Source organism: Pinus tabuliformis, chromosome 5_2 (assembly GCF_031772625.1).
Source record: "Pinus tabuliformis cultivar Carrire ecotype Pingquan chromosome 5_2, CPIR1, whole genome shotgun sequence".
In the NCBI taxonomy this organism is placed as follows: domain Eukaryota; kingdom Viridiplantae; phylum Streptophyta; class Pinopsida; order Pinales; family Pinaceae; genus Pinus; species Pinus tabuliformis.
In genome coordinates, this window is record NC_142306.1 from 183,523,112 (window position 1) to 183,543,867 (window position 20,756).

The 20,756-nt window shown below is 40.2% G+C and overlaps 1 pseudogene; it reads left to right on the plus strand.

Annotated features, from left to right (window-relative positions):
- The first annotated feature begins 1,451 nt into the window (after window positions 1-1,451).
- On the plus strand, window positions 1,452-2,140 carry LOC149158151 (F-box/LRR-repeat protein 15 pseudogene; annotated as a pseudogene).
- Window positions 2,141-20,756: the final 18,616 nt, after the last annotated feature.

Here is a 20,756-nt window from a genome sequence, read left to right on the forward strand (position 1 = left end):
TCACTAAAGGGGATGAGACGAAGGTCAAATAGATGATGTAGGTCATTTCATTCAAACAAGTCAAATTGCAGAAAACTATATTTGGTGATCCTCATATTGAGCCCTAGCAAAACATTTTAAACAAATATTAAGAATCTTAGTTAAAAGGCCTAATTTTCACTCCTCCCTTTTGCAGAAGCAACTGTGCAGACAATTGGAAGACTTGCTCCTCCAAGACCTTGGCTTCAAGTAATGTCAACAAACTGGCCAAGTGCATCATGAAATTATTCTATTACAAATACAAGGAGAATTATAACTGAACGAACTACCCCTCTCACCTGCAGCGAAATTCAATCAAACAGTCAAAATAGAAGTCGATACTACTACTACACAAAACTAAGCAAAGATATTTCGGTTCTTGAAAGGTGTTTTCATTCCGATTTGGATGATGATGGACAATGCACTACATTGCATCCAAATCTTTCTTGTTTAACTGAAATTGAGAACTTAATTTTTAAAACTGAGTTGCTATAGCTTGGGAAGAAAATGAAGATAGTAGAATGTTACTCTGAAGATTATAATGGGGCTCCAATTTGCACCAAAATTTGTGATATGATCATATTACCATTAGTTTTTCATTGACATGAGGAAGAAAAGTAATGTAATATAATGGGTAATGAAAATCATTCCAAAAATCGAATTTATCAAGAAAAGAGTACATAACTCTAAAATAATTAGTAATTGGTTATTGACTTGGGTGCAAAAACAATTAGACACTGTAAATATGTCTAGAGTTGAATACAGACCTCTAAAATCCTGAGGGTTTGCCCCTTGGAGTTGCTCCCCATATCAAAGAAAAAACTTTTCAGCTCAACCCTGATAACTTTTTCCATCACTACTCCACCAGTGTCTCCAGTAGCTAAACCCATGGCTTTGTCACCCACGGTACCATGAATAGAAGTAGTCTGAACACTCTCACTTGATATGAATCCATGCCCAACAACATCTGACAATGCTCGCAAGTGTTCGGATGACCCAAAATCTTGTTGCCCCATCAAAAACAAGCAAAAGAACATGCACATCAGCTGACCAACATACTAAAAGGGCCAGTTAGAGAAAATACAAGTCCCTGTAGCCCCTCCAAAATAAGCCCAAGGAATATATCTAGGCAATTCCCTAACTTGAAAATCAAAGTTAAATTTTGTAGAAAACTATAAGCTAGAAAGTAGGGGTCCCCAACATGTTGACTATGGTCAAACTCCCTATATGTTTCCTAGCATGAAGACAACATATATGGAGAAGCAAAGGTAAACCCAAATGCTGAGCAGAAGAGTTTTTTATAGCATATTAATGAATTTGGAAATTAAGTTACATTGGCCTAAGTGTGTTTGAAAATATATATACTATAGACCAATAAAGAACCAAAGCTTTGGTCTCGAGAACAAAATCCACTGCTAGACCCATACAAAACAATGAACCATTTTCAAGTCATTTCCAATTTCAAACTTTTATATTTGTCTTACACATTCTTGACAAATTTATAGCCAATCATTCATTCTTGTCTCCAATTAAAGGTTACTTCAAAGACTTAAAGCTAAATTCATAGGTTTTTTTGTACACATTCTTGGCAATTTGCCAACCTATCATTGAGTACCTTTTGTCACAAAAATTAACATCCTTTTGCTCCCTTGCATATTCATCAGGTTTTGAAGCTTCAAGCTTGCAAATTTCTTGAGAATTCGACATCGATTCCACTCCATAGGGAAAAGCACTTCCAAATCTCTATGAGTTCGATTTATCCTATGGAACTCTTAGCCAATCTGCAATTAAAGAAATGTTGGCATGGTGTCCACATCTCACCCATCTGAGTTTGAATGGATTTGTTAATATGCATGGCCTTGATTGGATATTCCAAGCTAGCAATTCTTACAGTGATTCAGAACCACATAAGAAACAATATAAGTCTGATTTGAGGGATGATCAAATCCATGTGGAAGGAATCCCAAATCGGTCACTTCAACGTCTCAATTGTGTAGGTTGTGCTAACATTAAAAAGGTTGTAATTCCTGCTTCAGATTACTGTATGAGCCTATCTTCTTTGAACTTGTCTCTTTTTGCTAATATCCAAGAATATTGGTTGTCCACAGTTGCACTCACTTGATGCCTCTTTCTGCAGGTTTTTTTTAAATCATTTATGGTCATGCTCCTTTAATTACATGTATTAGTCTTGACTCTTTTGTTAATTATGAAGCCCGTATTTATAAATTTTGTTGACATTATAACTTGCTTAATGATAATTGATTGGTTGTTGCAACTGTTGCATGTCTTTCCATTGAGTTGTTGGTTTTGATTTTGTGCACCTCAATTGCGCCAGAGGGGTTGTTGGCTATATAGAGACTCTCCAATTTGACACTTTTAGATTTGTCTTACACATTCTTGACAAATTTATAGCACCAGATGTTGCAAAGAATTCCTGTCAAACAAGAAAGAATTGGATTGACCATGTTTACTCAGTGCTGCAAGTTGATCGAAGATACGAACAGGGGACTGCCCTTATCTAAAAGCCCAATTCTATGGTTAGTAGAAGCTATGAAAATCTTGTCTTGGATTGAGTATAAATAGACCAAAGTGACTCAACTACTCCTATTAAATAAAAATAAAATGACCATGAGGCCAAGCTTGGGACTTGTAAGACGAAGCACTGAAAGTACATTGAGGACATTCAATTCAATCACCAATCACCTCAAAGTGACATTCTCAACAGCAACACCAACACCTTTGTCTTCGTAAGAAGCAATAATTTAGGCTTGAAATTTGTATTGTAGATTCTGCCCAACAAACACTAACTCGTTGACAGTTGACAGGTTTCCATGGGTTATTCTGTTTGATTTAGCGATGTTGTTAGTTTGTACCCGATTGTTTGTTGTGAAATTGCGTCACATAAACAAGGAAACTGAGGAATGCCTCCTATCATCAAACTATGGTCAAACTCCCGATGTGTTGCCTAGTGAAGACAACAGATATGGAGAAGCAAAGGAAAACCCAAACCCTCAAGAGAATTTTTTTTGTATAATATTGATGAATTTGTACATTAAGTTACATTGGACTAAACATGCTTGAAAATGTATAGACCAATAAAGAACCAAAGATTTGGTCTCGGGAACAAAAGCCACTGCTAGACCCATACAGAACAGTGAACCATTTTCAAGTCATCTTGGCCATATTCAACATATTGCAATTGAAACGAATGCCTCAAAAAGCTTGGGGTAGTGATTGACTTAGTTATGACACTTGTCAAATGCTCCAAATCAGAGAAAGAAAATTGGGTCAAAACCAATAAGCTCAGATCTCCATAGACTCTACAGAGACTCTCCAATTTGACACTTATAGATAATAATAAAAAATACAGGAAATTAATGATGCCAAACATTATTGATTAAAATCTCAAAGTGTTCATCACTCAATGGAAGAATTGAAATTGGGAGCCTTCTCTCGTTTTCCAGTCATAAAATTAGGTTGAAAACTATAGAGTTATAGGGAATGCGTTGTCTAGGTAATGTCACTAAAGGGGATGAGATGAAGGTCAAATACATGATGTAGATCATTTCATTCAAACAAGTCAGATTGTAGAAAACTATTTTTGGTGATCCTCATATTGAGCCCTAGCAAAACATTTTAAACAAATATTAAGAATCTCAGTTAAAAGGCCTAATTTTCACTGCATCTTTTTGCAAAAGCAACTGTGTGGACATTTAGAATACTTGCTCCTCCAAAGCTTTTGCTTCGAGTAATGTCAACAAACTAGCCAAGTGCATCATAAAATTATTCTATTACATACAAATGGAGAATTATAATTGAATGACCTGCCCCTATCACCTACAGCCAAATTCAATCAAACTGTCAGAATAGAAGTCGATACTACTACTTCACAAAACTAAGCAAAGAGATTTTGGTTCTTCAAATGTGTTTTCATTCCAATTTGGATGATAATGGAAAATGCACTACATTCCAACCAAAGATTATGTTTAACTGAAAATTGGGAACTCAATCTTTAAAACTGAGTTGTTATAGCTTGGGAAGAAAATGAAGATAGTAGAATGTTACTCTGAAGATTATAATGGGGCTCCAATTTGCACCAAAAGATGTGATACAATCATATTACCATTAATTTTTCATTGACATGAGGAAGAAAAGTAATGTGACATAATGGGTACTGAAATAAAATCATTCCAAAGATCATTGAAAGGTTACTTCAGAGACTTAAATCTAATACTCATAGATTTTTTTTATACATTTTTGGAAATTTTCCAACCTGACATTGAGCACCTTGTTGTCACATAATTTAACATCATTTTGTTACCTTGCATATTCTTCAGGTTTGGAAGCTTCAGGTTTGCAAATATATTGAGAGTTCGGCATTGATTCTACTACACAGGGGAAAAGCACTTCCAAAGCTCTAAGAGTTGGATTTATCCTATGGTACTCTTATCCAATCTGAAATTGAACAAATTTTGGCATGGTGTCCAAATCTCACCCATCTTAGTTTGAATGGATGTGTTAATATGCATGACCTTGATTGGAGATTCCAAGCTAGCAATTCTTACAGTGATTCAGAACCACATAGGAAAGAATATAAGTCTGAGGGATGATTAGATTCATGTGTAAGGAATCCCAAATCAGTCACTTCAACATCTCAATTGTGTAGGTTGTGCTAACATCAAAAGGGTTTTAATTCCTGCTTCAGCTTACTGTATAAGCCTGACTTCTTTGAACTTGTCTCTTTCTGCCAATATCAAGGAATATTGATTGTCCAAAACTGCACTCACTTGATAGTCCTTTTGCGGGTTTTTTTTTTTAATTATTTATGGTCATGCTCCTTTAACTACATATATTAGTCTTTTTTTAATTATAAAGCCCATATTTATAAATTTTGTTGAAATTGTAGCTTTCTTGTTGATGATTGCTTGGTTGTTGCAATTGTTGCATTTATTTCCATTGAGTTGTTGGTTTTGATGTCATGCACCTCAATTGGGCTAGAGGGACTTTTGGCTCTACAGGGACTCTCCAATTTGAAACTTTTAGATTTGTCTTACACATTCTTAACAAATTTACGGCACTAGATGTTGCAAAGGATTCATGTCAAACAGTAAAGAATTGGATCGACCATGTTTTCTTAGTGCTGCAAGTTGATCAAGGATATAAACAAGGGATTTCCCTTATCTAAAAGCCCAATTCTATGGTTAATCAAAGCTATGAAAATCTTGTCTTGGATTGAATATAAATAGAACAAAGTGACTCAATTGTTCCTATTAAATAAAATAAAATGACCATGAGGCCAGGCCTAGGATTTGTAAGACGAAGAGATGAAAGTACGTTGAGAACATTCAATCCAATCACCAATCGCCTCAAAGTGACATTCTCAACAACAACACCAATGCCTTTGTCTGCGTAAGAGGCAATAATTTAGGCTTGCAATTTGTATTTCAGATTTTGCCCAACAAACACTGACTCATTGATAATTGATAGGTCTCCATGGATTATTTTGTTTTATTTAGCCACGTTGTTAGTTTACTCGATTGTTTGTTGTGAAATTGGGTCAAAAAAACAAGCAAACTGAGAAATGCCTCCTATCATCAAACTATGGTCAAACTCCCGATGTGTTGCCTAGTGAAGACAACAGATATGGAGAAGCAAAGGAAAACCCAAACCCTCAATAGAAATTTTTTTATAGCGGATTAATGAATTTGGACATTAAGTTACATTGGCCTAAACATGCTTGAAAATATATTGACCAATAAAGAACCAAAGCTTTGGTTGTTGACCTAGGTTGTCATTGATGTCAATATGGCAATATCTAAATACTAGATGATGATATGAAGCCAAGGGGAAGCAGAGTAGATCCATGAAGAGACAAGAGCAAGGCCATCATGATAACCAAGCCATAAGCAAGAGTTTGTTAACGGAGGAGTTAACAAAGGAGGCATATCAGAGCTATTGCAGAATATCAGAGCAAGAGAGGCATATTTCAGAATATTAAAGCAAGAGAGGCATATCGGAAAAGGTAGAAGCCATCAAAGTATGAAGGTATCAGAGGAGGTCTTTGAAAGACATTGCCAAGCCAGAGGAGCCACATTGGAGCAAGAGGAGAAAACGGAGCAAACAGAGCTATCATAGGAAGCAGAGAGCAAAACAGAGCTATCGGAGAGCATATCGGAGGAGAAAAGAGCAGACAGAGCCATCGGAGGAGAAAATAGCGCTATCAAAGCTGTGGAGGAGTCTTATCGGGAGTAATGCATGCCAAAGAGTCTTATCAGGAATAATGTATGCCAGCCGAAGAAGAGCAGAAGAGTTAAAAGGAGCGGAGCTGTATATAATATATGTATATGCAAATACACTATCGGAGGCGCAAACACATATATATAGGGATTTACACTATCGAAGGCAGAGTTTATATATATGTGTGCAATATACACTATCAGAGGCAGAGTGTACATATACATCATAATACACTATCGAAGGCAGAATTCACATATATATCGAAAACCTATACATAAAGGCAATTTGCACTATCGGAGGCAGAAAACACAGGTATATCAATATACACTATCGCTAGTGAATCGGCCATCGGGAACCTGCAATTGCCGATTGCGATATATGTAGCGGATCCGATACAGGAATAGATGCGGGTAAAATGTATTTGAAGTCTGCCCTTTAGTGTTTAAGTCGGATTTTCATATATTTCCTGTGTAATTCAAATAATTGTGTTGCGCGGGATTTTTAGGCCAAAAGGCTTATGATAACGGTTCCGATAGTTCAGGAGGCCTGAACGATGCCGGCTGTGATTGCGATGGTGACGTGGTAGGCAAGGGCCATCCTGATTGGTACAATCTCTCCGTTAAACTGTAAAGTCCTGTGTATGTCTATGATTATTGAAAAATGAGTGATGTTATAGTTTAACATGGAACGTGTTTTTGCTCTGTGTATTTCAGTCCTCTCTTATGAATGAACGTGTCCTGTGAGCATTGGTAAACCCGAATAGACAAAGGAAGCCAAAGGATCAGGAAGTCAAAGAAGCAAGCCAGTGCAGAGGAAGCCATAGCAACCGAGGATCAAGCGAGGCAGAGGAAACTATAGTGACCGAGGAGGAAGCCAAAGAGCCAGCGGAAAGAGGAAACCGTCGGACAGAGGCATCAGGAAGATAAAACAGGAGAAACAGAGAACAAAGGTGTGTTGAACGTTGTTGAAAAGGCTGGAGGAAACAGAGGCAGGAGCAGGGTCCAGCAGAACAGAAAAAGGGCCGAAGGACCAACAGGACAGGAGACAGTCGAAGGGCAGAAGTAGTCAGCAGGGAAGCAGTCATGCTAAAGTATTCACTGTGACAATATGCTTGAATAGAAAGGTGGTTCTTATGCAGAGCTTAGTGCAGCTAATAGTAGACTCACTAAAGTTGTGTGGAGACATTATCAGAGGTCATCTATTGGAGACTCTATGTGGACAATATGAAGAGTTGTAAAGACTCCTTCATAAGAAGACTGGTTGTCATTGATGTTGTAGCATGGAGACTACAGTGAAGCTGTAAACAGACAGAACTCAGTAAAGAAGAGTTTTGAGAGCAGAACATTACTATCAAACATGCCTTGACAAGATTGGGTTGGAACCCTTGGGGTTGGTGCCTCAGAAGTAAGAAGGATTGGAGTCCTTGGGGCTGATGCCTCAGAAGTAAGAAGGATTGGAGTCCTTAGGATTGGTCACTCAGAAGTAGGAAGGATAGGTGTCCTTGGGACTGGTGTCTCAGGAATTGGAAGGATTGAAGTCCTTGGGAGTTGGTGCTCCTAAGTCCAAGATTGTTGCCTTGGCGAAACAGAGTTGGAGCTCTGGAGGTTGGAGCCTCACAAAAGTCCAAGTTGGTGCTTGGGAACTGATTGCAACCACTTATATATTGTATCTATTTTATTGCAAAGATTATATTAATAAAATCATTGATACTTGTTGTTCATCTTGTGTTCTAAATATAAATGTTTTAACTGGTAAAATAATAGTTGAAAATGAAATACTGATTCACCCCCCCTCAGTATTTCCAACAATTGGTATCAGAGCCAATACCTTCATTCAAAGCCTAATAGCTTGAAGGTTGATCTTTAGAACACAAATGGCGAAGTCAAGGAAGAAAGTCTCCAATCCTCCCAAGGATGTGTCTCCCTCTACTACTAAGATAGAAGACAATCAATTTGAGGAGGCTCCATGGTTCAATGGGAACTTTAATATATGGGAAGCAAGAATGAGGAATTTCTTACAGACTCAAGGCATTGAAATCTGGAAATCAATGATTGATGATAGCAGGATGGATGGAGAATCCAATGAATACAATGCAAAAGCAATGAAGGCAATCTTGAACGGACTACCTGATTCTATAAAGAATAATCTAGGAAAATATTCATCAGCAAAGGGTATATGGGACAAACTTCATGACCTTCACTCAAAAGGAGCATTGACCATGACCATCAGTCAAGAAGATGATGGAAATCAAGAAGGAAGTCCAGAACCCATCATAGAAGCTGAAAATGAGAACAATGACATCAAGGCCAAAGCAGACCTAGAAGATCAAGATAATGAAAAAGATTTTGTAGAAGGTCTCCTCGCTCAACTTATGGCTGCCATGAAGAGATTAACAATTTGAAAAAGGAAAATGAGGAACTTAAGAAGATAGCACTAACTAGTGACCAAGATCAAACAAGGGATACAGTTAATTTTGTCAAGCTTCAAGTACAAGAAAGGGATGAAGAGCTTCCTAAGCTTAAGAAGGAATTTCGTCAAAGCAAAAGAAAGCATCATGAAGAATTCATATCCATGACAAATCAATTGGATGAAGCAAAGAAACGGGAAGATACCTTGTCAAGTCAACTTGAACAAAGGCATAAGAGCTTGAACAAACTTGAAGAAGAGATTAGTCAGTACAAGGTAGAGGTTTCCTCTCTCAAATCTCAACTACAAGAAGCAAGGAAACAAGCACAAGGAGCTGAAAAGACCATGGAAGCATTGGAAGTCATAGAAGGACAGGTTGATGAAGCAGGAAAGGAAAGAAACACCATGATCTGTCAACTAAAAGCAAAGGATGAAGGAATCTTCAAATTAAAATCTAACATCAAGCTTCTCAAGGCTGAAACATGTAAAGCTACAAGGATCAAGGAAGAAATGGAGAGCAGTCAAGCAAAGAATGAAGAAATCTTCAAAATGAAGTTAGATATCATCTCCCTTAAAATAGAAGCAGATGAAGCTACTCGTATCAAGGAAGAAACTGAGAAACAACTTGCTAAGAAGAATAATGAGTGTGAAAGATTGGAAGAAGAGATTGTCTTCCTCAGAAAAAAGGTTGAAGGGATGAACAAAATCTTGAAGAGCTCTCAGGCCTTGGATGACATGCTCAGCTATCATAGATGTCCATTTGATAAATCAGGTCTTGGGTATGCAGGTGAATCCTCAAACAAGAATGAAAATGCTTCAAACAAAAGGGATGTGAAGAAGCCAGAAAGAAATGGTGATGCTCCCAGTTCCAGCAAAGGCAAGGAGAAAAATCAAGGCTACAATAGAAGAAATCCTACTCCAAGAAGAAATGTAGATGATGTCAAAGATGCGAGAGGCAATGGTTATCATCAAAGGATCTCAAGGCAGAAAGGCTTCAGAAGTACATCAAGGAAATCTCCATCTCCCAAGTACCAAAGTTCATTTTTTGGTTATTGTTATTCTTGTACAAACTTTGGTCACATGGCAAAAGACTGTAAAGCATCTCATAGAGATAGATATTATGGTCCCCAACAATCTCCAAGAAACAATTTTGCAGGAAGAAATCATGAATTCTTATTCATAAACAATGTAGAATGCTTCAAGTGTCATAACATTGGTCATATGGCACGTGATTGTAACTTAACTTGGGCTCTTACACAAGCTAGAACCATGCAAAAGAAGAAAGTTACACAAGTATGGAGAAGGAAGCAAATACAATTCGAAAGTCCCTTGAACTCTCCAGCCAACAGCATATGTCATTGGCCTGAATTTTGACAATCTAAGAATTTGATGGGAAGACTCTGCCAAAAGAGATGATGCATACAGTTAGGGGGAGCCTATGATTCTTGATCATTATTGTAGAAGCTATTAGTGAAAGGGTCCTTATGAAATCCTTGTTGAGCTATATTGACAATCATTCTTTGATGAAGATCATTTCTCAGGAGTACTCCATTGAAGAACATGATCCTGTAACCATTCTTTGGACTGTTGTTAAAGATGCTTTCCACTTAATCTCTAAGTAGTATTTGGAACAACAAAGAATGGCATCTAATGCTAGAGAAATAGGGAAAATAACTATGGTGTTGATATTACAAATGCTAAATGTCTTGACTCAAGGATTTAATGTGAGAACAGATAAATTATGGACACTAATAGAGGCAATCTTCAAACAAACAGATACATCTAGAATGGAGTTTGAAGTAAGAGCAGCTGGTAGCATATAACAAAACTGAAGCATTGCAAGAAGATGCAAATCAGCAGAATGAATTTAAAAGACAGTCACAGATTGGATATCTAAATCTGCTAGGGAAATAACTTGCTGAGATATGTACAAGAAAACAAGGAAAAGATGGCTCACAGAAAGGAGAGTGTCGTGCAGTCAAATATAACTTAAGACTGATACTGGTCACCTAGAAAATACAGCAACAGTGAGGCACAACCTCTCACCATTTCATCCAAATGCAATGATGTTGAATATTGGATGGCAGTGACTTAAGGAGAAGCACAAAAACACAAAGGAACTCAGACCTGAAGAAAGATAGCAAGAAAGAAAATTTCAGTGGTAGTTTCTCTTGATTCGAACTATGAAGGCCTCTCAATTCTGACTATGGAGATAACAACATGGATTGAAGCATAAAAACCTGGACTTGGACACTTGGTGTATGGCTATTTGCAATCTGATTGAAAGCATTGAAGTAGAGCATCTTTAAGTTTTGTTGAAGCCATGATAAAGTAGTTCTGAGACATGAAGAGGGAATAACGTGCTAATTGATGATAAAGCGTCAATCCTTCTATCTTGAGTAAAAAGAAGAGCACTATGACATGGGGAGTCACAAACCCATGAAGACCTACCATTCATGAAGAACAAAAGCAGTTTGATAGGGGGAGTCCCAGAGCACTCCTTTGCCATTGATGTCAAAGGGGGAGAGAAGAAGAATATTGCCATCAATAACAAAGGGGGAGATTGTTGACCTAGGTTGTCATTGATGTCAATATGGCAATATTCTAGATACTAGATGATGATATGAAGCCAAGGGGAAGCAGAGCAGATCCATGAAGAGATAGGAGCAAGGCCATCAAGATAGCCAAGCCATAAGCAAGAGTTTGTTAACGGAGGAGTTAACAAAGGAGGCATATCAAAGCTATTGCAGAATATCAAAGCAAGAGAGGCATATTGCAGAATATCAGAGCAAGAGAGGCATATCGGAAAAGGCATAAGCCATCAAGGTATGAAGGTATCAGAGGAGGTCTTTGAAAGACATTTCCAAGCCAGAGGAGCCACATTGGAGCAAGAGGAGCAAACAGAGCTATCATAGGAAGAAGAGAGCAAAACAAAGCTATCGAAGGAAGAAGAGAGCAAAACAGAGCTATCGGAGAGCATATCGGAGGAGCAAAGAGTAGACAGAGCCATCGGAGGAGAAAACAACGCTATCAGAGCTCAGAAGGAGTCTTATCAGGAGTAATACATGCCAAAGAGTCTTATCGGGAATAATGTATGCCAGCCAAAGAAGAGCGGAAGAGTTAAAAGGAGCGGAGCTGTATATAATATATGTATATGCAAATACACTATCGGAGGCGCAAACACATATATATAGGCATTTACACTATCAGAGGCAGAGTTTATATATATGTGCACAATATACACTATCGAAGGCAAAGTGTACATATACATCATAATACACTATCGGAGGCGAAATTCACATATATATCGAAAACCTGTACATAAAGGCAATTTGCACTATCGGAGGCAGAAAACACAGGTATATCAATATACACTATCGGAGGCGTATATATATATATATATATATATATATCGGCAATATGATAATCGGCGGTTCGGTTATGTGCCATCACCCCAAACCCCCGACAGCGACATATATATATAGCGGCGATATGATAATCGGTGGTTCGGTTATGTGCCATCACCCCAAACCCCCGATTGCGATATATATGTGCGGACCCGACGACATATATGTCCGGGTATATAAACAGGTGAAGTCTGGGTAAGTGCTTCAAAGCGGGTTTAAGTGTATTTCATATATATCGTTATGTATGCGGGCCTTAAGCCTCACCACGTTAAACCATGTGAATTGCGATATATATATGTAGATCATACAACTGCGATACGTTGCGAACCCGACAACAACATTATGGAAGGTTTTATGTTATATCACATCCGCCCTATCGGTACTCGCATAGTGCAATACCCAAAGGGTTGTCCTCCTGCAAGTGCCGATTGCGATGAATGTTGCGGACCCAATGCAACATTGTGTTTTTCTTTAATATCATGTCGCATCCGCTGGTGAATCGGCCATCGGCCATCGGGAACCTGCGACTATCGATTGCGATATATGTAGCGGATCCGATACAGGAATAGATGCAGGTAAAATGTATTTGAAGTCCGCCCTTTAGCATTTAAGTCGGATTTTCATATATTTCCTGTGTAATTCAAATAATTGTGTTGCGCGGGGTTTTTAGGCCAAAAGGCTTATGATAACGGTTTTGATAGTTCAGGAGGCCTGAACAATGTCAGCTGTGATTGTGATGGTGACATGGCAGGTAGGGGCCGTCCTGATTGGTACAGTCTCTCCGTTAAACTGTAAAGTCCTGTGTATGTCTATGATTATTGAAAAAGGAGCGTTGTTACGGTTTAACATGGAACGTGTTTTTGCTCTGTGTATTTCGGTCCTCTCTTATGAATGAACGTGTCCTATGAGCATTGGTAAACCCGAATAGACAAAGGAAGCCAAAGTGTTAGGACCTGCGGTTCCACCCGAGGTGCGACCGCGTTCGGTGGCGAACGAACTGTTGGAGTAATGGATGTGCGAGCTCATGACTTCATGTGCGACGATTATATGTTATAATGCGCACAAGGAAGAGATCAAGGAGGTGTTTATATGGCGTGGGGAGCAGTTGGCTCAACCCACGAGCTGACCTACAAACATGGGCAAGCCGACATGTATCATGGGCGAGTTTGCGATGGAGTAGGGGCGTTGGACGAGTCGGCTTGGGCAGCTCGACTCGCCCTACCGTTGGTATAAGTTAGCATTGCGTTGGAGTCATTTGATTATCACATCTTCGCTCATCCAACAAAGGAGAAGTGTGTGGAATAAGAGGTAGCCGCAACAAAGGGAAGTCGCAGCACGGTGATGCGCCCAACCTTGGGCGAGGCTACACGAGGAAACGCATTGTCTTGGTTTGGGTGAGGGCGCGGGTAGAGGAGCGCCCGCCAGTCGAAGAGTAGGGCATGCACGGGTGTGGCGCCCGGTTGTGCGAAGAAGCACCCGACGGTGAAATGAAGGCGTGGGCACCCGGTTTGTGCGATGACTTGGCACGGGTTCTTGGGTGACTTGGGTGAGCGCCCGCCCGTCGTGCAAGTGTGCACGGTGTGACTTTTGGTGAAGTGTTGAGATTGTGAACGGAGGTGTGACTCGTGCAGAGGCGCCCGTGTGTGGTGACTTGGTTACGACAAGGCGCACCCAAGTTGGGCAAACAACACGATCGTGTGACGAGGTGAACGAAGGGTTGGTGAGTTGTGCGGCAACCGTGCGGAGGTGCCGACGAGCTGGGAAACCGAGTTTGCCGAAGTTGAAAATTGGCTAAGTGTAAATTTGGGGTTTCCCAAGATTTAACTTGTACTTTGTAAAAGTGAAGATTGTATAATATATTGATTCGGGCAGACTCATATTGCAGGGAGTTGCCCCTCCCTTTATACTGTTGTGCATTTCTCTTGTATAATGTTGTTTATGTGAATGTTATGGGCTTTCACTTGTATAAAGGAACACATTAATAATACTTGGTTGCGAAACACAAACTAAGTAGGATAAGTGGAATGTTAGGCGTAGTCTACAATCGTAAGTATTGGTGAAAAGAAAACGATTGGTAGTGCCGCACCTCGCTATAAGTGGTTGAAAGACTACCGCAGGTGTAGGGGCATGACAGTTGGTATCAGAGCTAGTGCCGAGGAGCTAGTGCTGGTGTTGAAGCATTGAAGCTAATACACACCTGCACTTCGTGAAAGTTGGTATCAGAGCTGGTGAACTGAATCAAGAAGTTGATTCTACGAAGACCGAAGACTTGAAAGGAGTTCAAGTTTTGCAGGTGACAGATGGAATATCAGGGTGATTCAGGTGAATGGTGAAACAGGTTTAGCAGAGGTGAAGCATCATGCTTGGACCAAGCTGAACGACAAGGCATGGCAAGTTGGAAGAATGTGAAGGGAAGCTCTTCCTTACCTTATACAGGATGAAGCAGATGAAAGAAGAGAACCCTCGGATTCGAGATAAGCTTGAAGTCTTGGAAAAGAATGTTGAAGACAAACTTCTTCAACTTGGTTGGACAATGAAGCAAGATGAAGTTGCAGATTGTGCTAACAATTAAGAGGAAGCCGTGATAATCGAGGATGTTGCAGGTGTGACAACGATGGAGGATGAACTTGAGATTGATCAAGTTGAACCAGGATCGTGCAGTTTGCAGACATGGATGAATGAGGATACTCACATGGAGGAGCCTCATGATGATGATGTAAGTACTATTGATACTTGTGTTTCAGTTGAGCATTTGGTAAATGAATCATATGCAGGGAAGGGAAAAGTCAGTTTGTCGATGCTAGGGAGGATCTTACCATGGATGTCTATGATGAGACCTTGTATGGAGAAGCAAGGATTGTTGACTGTTGCAGGACTTATTGGGGTTGTTTGTGACCTTATGGTAGAAGGTGCAAAGGCCCGTGACAAGGGAGGAACATGATGATCGTTGTGGAAGATTGGGTCATGCTTTAGCCACATGGAGAATTGGCTAAGTGCCCGGCATGACTCATGGACAGATTGAGGAGGGCACACACTTGAGTTGCTTGGGTGGACTTCTCATGGCTGAGACTAAGAAGGAAGTCTTGGTGGAACCTTTAGTGGGGGAGCTATGATGGAGAGACTCATGTGATGATGATATGGTTGGGTGACCGAGTTCACTAGACCAAAGATTGCAAACTTGGATGAGGATGACCGATTGCTATGATGGGTCTACTTAGTTGGACTTCATGGGCAAATTAGTCATGGACATCAAGCTGGAGACATGGAGCATGGCAATCTTATGCAGGGACATTGTGCAGGAGCACTTGTAGAGGTGTCACTTATGGGCATCCAAAGAGGAGTGCCAAGGCAAGGATGTTGTGCAGGGGGATTTGCTGATGTGACATGGAGATGTTTTACTTATGAGCCGATGGAGAGGTTGTGCACTTTTGTACAACAAGGCCATGAACTTGGATGGAGTTGTGAGCAGGCTATGGAGCATTCCTACTACATGGAGAGCTGAGGCATCTTGTAGAGACCTTTGGGCCGAGACTTGCATGCTTGCTGAGATTTTGGTTGGAAATGACTCATGGAGCTCATGATGACATGAGGTTGTGACTTTTAGGGACTTCATATATGGTGGACTTAGAGGATCTGATGCATTGAGGAGCTAAGGTCAGAGACTTTGATGCAGGATGGGGTGCATACTTTCGAGTACATGTATGGGAATGGCTTGAAAGAGTGACTTGATGTGGAGGATCGATACGAGACACTTTGGAGTGATGGAGTTACAACGATGATGATGCCTTGGTGGCAACACTTGGGCATGGGTTGAGCCGAGACTTAACCACTTTGACACATGGGAGCTGATTGATCTATGATCATGGGCAACACATGGATAGATGATACAAGAGTATACTTGTTTCTACGGCAGACTTGAGGGATGGCACATTGCAGATATGATGGAGGTTGCTTCATGAACCTGGATGTGGAGCATCGAGAGTCGGAGTTTGATGAGATGGTCTCTTCATATTGAGGAGATGGATGTTTTGTAGATGGATGATGTTGGAATAGATGCGGCTGATTTCATGTAGCACATTGACACCAAACATCATGGACATCATGTTGTAGATGAGATGAGGGCTACTTCATGGACCTAAGCATGGCTTACACTTGTATGGAGATGGATTCTTGATCGAGTTGAGGATGTGACAAGATGTTCTGAGAAATGACTGATGGTGGCATGAGGAAGTGCATTCTCATGGTTTGAGTGTGATAGTTGGACTGATCACCCGACTATTTCAAACATGGGGTCCAAAATTGTACAAAGATGTGTTAGCATTGTTTTGGAGTATCATGGCAGCAGTTCACACGAGGACGACACATGATGAGGTCAACACGAGATGTTGCAGGAAGCATGTAGCTTGAGATGGAGGGACCAGCCTTCCACGATAGGGAGCAGCATGTGGAGATTGCGACGAGATGGTTGATGATCATGGATTGAGATGATTTCCGATGTATGACATACCAAGGGGGTGTATACCTTGGTATGGTGATCTTGGTGACAGATGGTTGCTGGGACGAGACATGATGGAAACGGTGGTTCTACATATGTTGCAGAGATGGTTGCAGTATGTGGAGGAGTTGACATCATGGATGAGACAGATATTGATGATCTTGGTGGATGGCTACCAGGATGGCATGTTGTCGAGGACGACAACAACTTCAGGTGGAGGAGGATGTTAGGACCTGCAGTTCCACTCGAGGTGCGACCGCGTTCGGCAGCGAATGAACAGTTGGAGTAATGGATGTGCGAGCTCACGACTTCATGTGCGATGGTGATATGTTATAATGCGCACAAGGAAGAGAGTGAGGAGGTGTTTATATGGCGTGGGGAGCGGTTGGCTCAACCCACGGGCCAACCTACAAACATGGGCAAGCCGACATGTATCATGGGTGAGTTTGCGATGGAGTAGGGGCGTTGGACGAGTCGGCTTGGGCAGCTCGACTCGCCCTACCATTGGTATAAGTTAGCATTGCATTGGAGTCATTTGATTATCACATCTTCGCTCATCCAACAAAGGAGAAGTACATGGAATAATAGGTAGCCACAGCAAAGGGAAGTCGCAGCACGGTGATGCGCCCAACCTTGGGCGAGGCTACACGAGGATATGCATTGTCTTGGTTTGGGTGAGGGCACGAGTAGAGGAGCGCCTGTCGATCGAAGAGTAGGACGCGCATGGGTGTGGCACCCGGTTGTGCGAAGAAGCGCCCAATGGTGAAACGAAGGCGTAGGCGCCCGATTTGTGCGACGACTTGGCACGGGTTCTTGGGTGACTCAGGTGAGCGCCCGCCCGTCGTGCAAGTGTGCACGGTGTGAATTTTGGTGAAGTGTTGAGATTGTGAACAGAGGTGTGACTCATGCAGAGGCGCCCGTGTGTGGCAACTTGGTTACGACAAGGAGCGCCCAAGTTGGGAAAACAACACGATCGTGCGACAAGGTGAACAAAGGGTTAGTGAATCATGCGGCGACCATGCGGAGGCGCTGACGAGCTGGGAAACCAAGTTTGCCGAAGTTGAAAATTGGCTAAGTGTAAATTTGGGTTCCCAAGATTTAACTTGTACTTTGTAAAAGTGAAGATTGTATAATATATTGATTCGGGCAGACTCATATTGCAGGGAGCTGCCCCTCTCTTTATACTGTTGTGCATTTCTCTTGTATAATGTTATTTATGTGAATGTTATGGGCTTTCACTTGTATAAAGGAAATAATACTTGGTTGTGAAACACAAACTAAGTAGGATAAGTGGAATGTTAGGCGTAGTCTACAATCGTAAGTATTAGTGAAAATAAAACGATTGGTAGTGCCGCACCTCGCTATAAGCGGTTGAAAGACTACCGTAGGTGTAGGGGCGTGACAGAAAGGATCGAGAAGTTGAAGAAGCAAGCCAGTGCAGAGGAAGCCACAACAACCGAGGATCAAGCGAGGCAAAGGAAACTACAACGACCGAGGAGGAAGCCAAAGAGCCAACGGAAAGAGGAAACCGTCGGACAGAGGCATCAGGAAGATAAAATAGGAGAAACAAAGAACAAAGGTGTGTTGAATGTTGTTGAAAAGGCTGGAGGAAACAGAGGTAGGAGCAGGGGTTCAGTAAAACAAAAAAAGGGTCGAAGGACCAACAGGACAGGAGATAGTCAAAGGGTAGATGTAGTCAACAGGGAAGCAACCATGCTGAAGTATTCACTGTGTCAATATGCTTGAATAGAAAGGTGGTTCTTATGCAGAGCTTAGTGTAGCTAATAGTAGACTCACTAAAGTTGTGTGGAGACATTATCAGAGTTCATCTATTAGATACTCTATGTGGACAGTATGAAGATTTGTAAAGACTCCTTCATAAGAAGACTGGTTGTCATTGATGTTGTAGCATGGAGACTACAGTGAAGCTGTAAACAGACAGAACTCAGTAAAGAAGATTTCTAAGAGCAGAAACATTACTATCAAACATGCCTTGACAAGATTTGGTTGGAACCCTTAGGGTTGGTGCCTCAGAAGTAAGAAGGATTGGAGTCCTTGGGGCTGATGCCTCAGAAGTAAGAAGGATTGGAGTCCTTAGGATTGGTGTCTCAGAAGTAGGAAGGATAGGTGTCCTTGTGACTGGTGTCTCAAGAACTGGAAGGATTGAAGTCCTTGGGATATGGTGCTCCTAAGTCCAAGATTGTTGTCGTGGCGAAACAGAGTTGGAGCTCTGGAGGTTAGAGCCTCAAAAAAGTCCAAGTTGGTGCTTGGGAACTGATTGCAACCATTTATATATTGTATATATTTTATTGCAAAGATTATATTAATAAAAGCATTGATACTTGTTGTTCATATTGTGTTCTGAATATAAATGTTTTAACTGGTAAAATAATAGTTGAAAACGAAATCTAGCCCCAAGGGTTAGCTCAATCGGTCAAGCCGGGGCCTCGCCAATGGGAGGTCACAGGGTCGAAACCCGAAAGCCCTTGGGGTTAGGTCTGTGATGGCTGAGGGGTGTGACCCCCTTCGGGTGGGGTCCACCCTAGAGACTTTCGATCCTGGACGTAGCGGACCACTGACCATGGTATCCGTGAACCAAAAGTGAAAAAAAAAAAAAAAATAGTTGAAAACGAAATATTGATTCACCCCCCCCTCAGTATTTCCAACATTGGTCTCAGGGAAAAAAGCCACTGCTAGACCCATACAAAACAATGAACCATTTTCAAGTCATCTTGGCCATATTCAACATATTGCAATTGAAACGAATGCCTCAAACATCTCGGGCAGTGATTGATTTAGTTAAAACACTTTTCAAATGCTCCAAATCATAGAAAGAAAATTGGGTCAACTTACAAACATACTAAAAGGGTCAGTTCGAGATGATAAAATCATAGCACCTGTCATGAAGGAATAATAATAACACATGTCATGGTTTAATATGTAGAAATAAATTGATTGACATAGAGTCAAATAACATCTCTACAATTCCATTTCCATCAAACACTCAATAAATTTTATTTTCCATTTTTAATAATATGTTAACTATGTAAGTTTTGTATTGTCCATTGCTTTGTAGTTGATGTTTTGTTCATCCTCCAATAGTGTTTGTTCATTATCGGTTGTTGACTAATGAGTTGAAACTTAATTTCATTTGCAAGTCTCGATGGATTTTATCTAAGGTTATTTTGATTTTTTTCTTATAGGATTTTGGGGGAGTTAAATTTACTATAGAGTATATGATTGAATTGTTTTCACCTTCCCGATTGAACTGAGAAATTATTTTTTTCTCTTAGTTTGAACCAAGAGGTAAATTAAGATTTTGAAGTGTTGTAAGAGTAAATGACTTCCACAGCTGGACAACCACAGTTTTGTTACACTCAACCACCTTCCAAGGTTTTGCACCTAAGCAATTCACCCTGGGAATGTACTAAACAGGAACTTATTGAACTTGGCAAACCATTTTGTAAAATTGTCAACATAAAAGTGAATGTCGTAGCGAATCGTAACCAAGATCTTGTTGAATTTGTATATTTTCAATCATGCTTAGGCTACTAAACAGGAACTTATTCAACTTGGCAAACCATTTTGTAAAATTGTCAACATAAAAGTGAATGTCGTAGCGAATCGTAACCAGGTTTTGTTGAATTTGTATATTTTCAACCATGCTTAGGCCAATGTAACTTAATGTCCAAATTCATCAATCTGCTATAAAAATTCTTCTACTAAGGATATGGGTTTTCCTTTGCTTCTCCATATTTGTTCTCTTCATGCTAGGCGATATATAGGCTATGTTACCATTGTTTGATTTTCCTTACTTTATAATATTGGATATCTTACCATATTTTGATTTTCTTTACTTTATAATATTGGATGATAGGAGAAATTTCTCCATTATTGTTCCATATATCCTTTATTTCATTAACTTGGTAGAATGCCTTGGGACTATGTTGATAACATTGTGAAAAATATACAAAGAAATGTGAATGATATAATAACATAGGATGCCTATGTAAACTTACATCAAAGCATAAATTTGGAATGATTAGACTTCTCTTATGATGCAAAATCCTTCATGATTTGTGGGTTGTAGAATATTTATGCTTGAATAACTCTGAGATTTTCAACATTAATACAATGGATGATGAGGGTTATGATATTTCAACATGATATTGCACTAATAGTTATAAGTGATG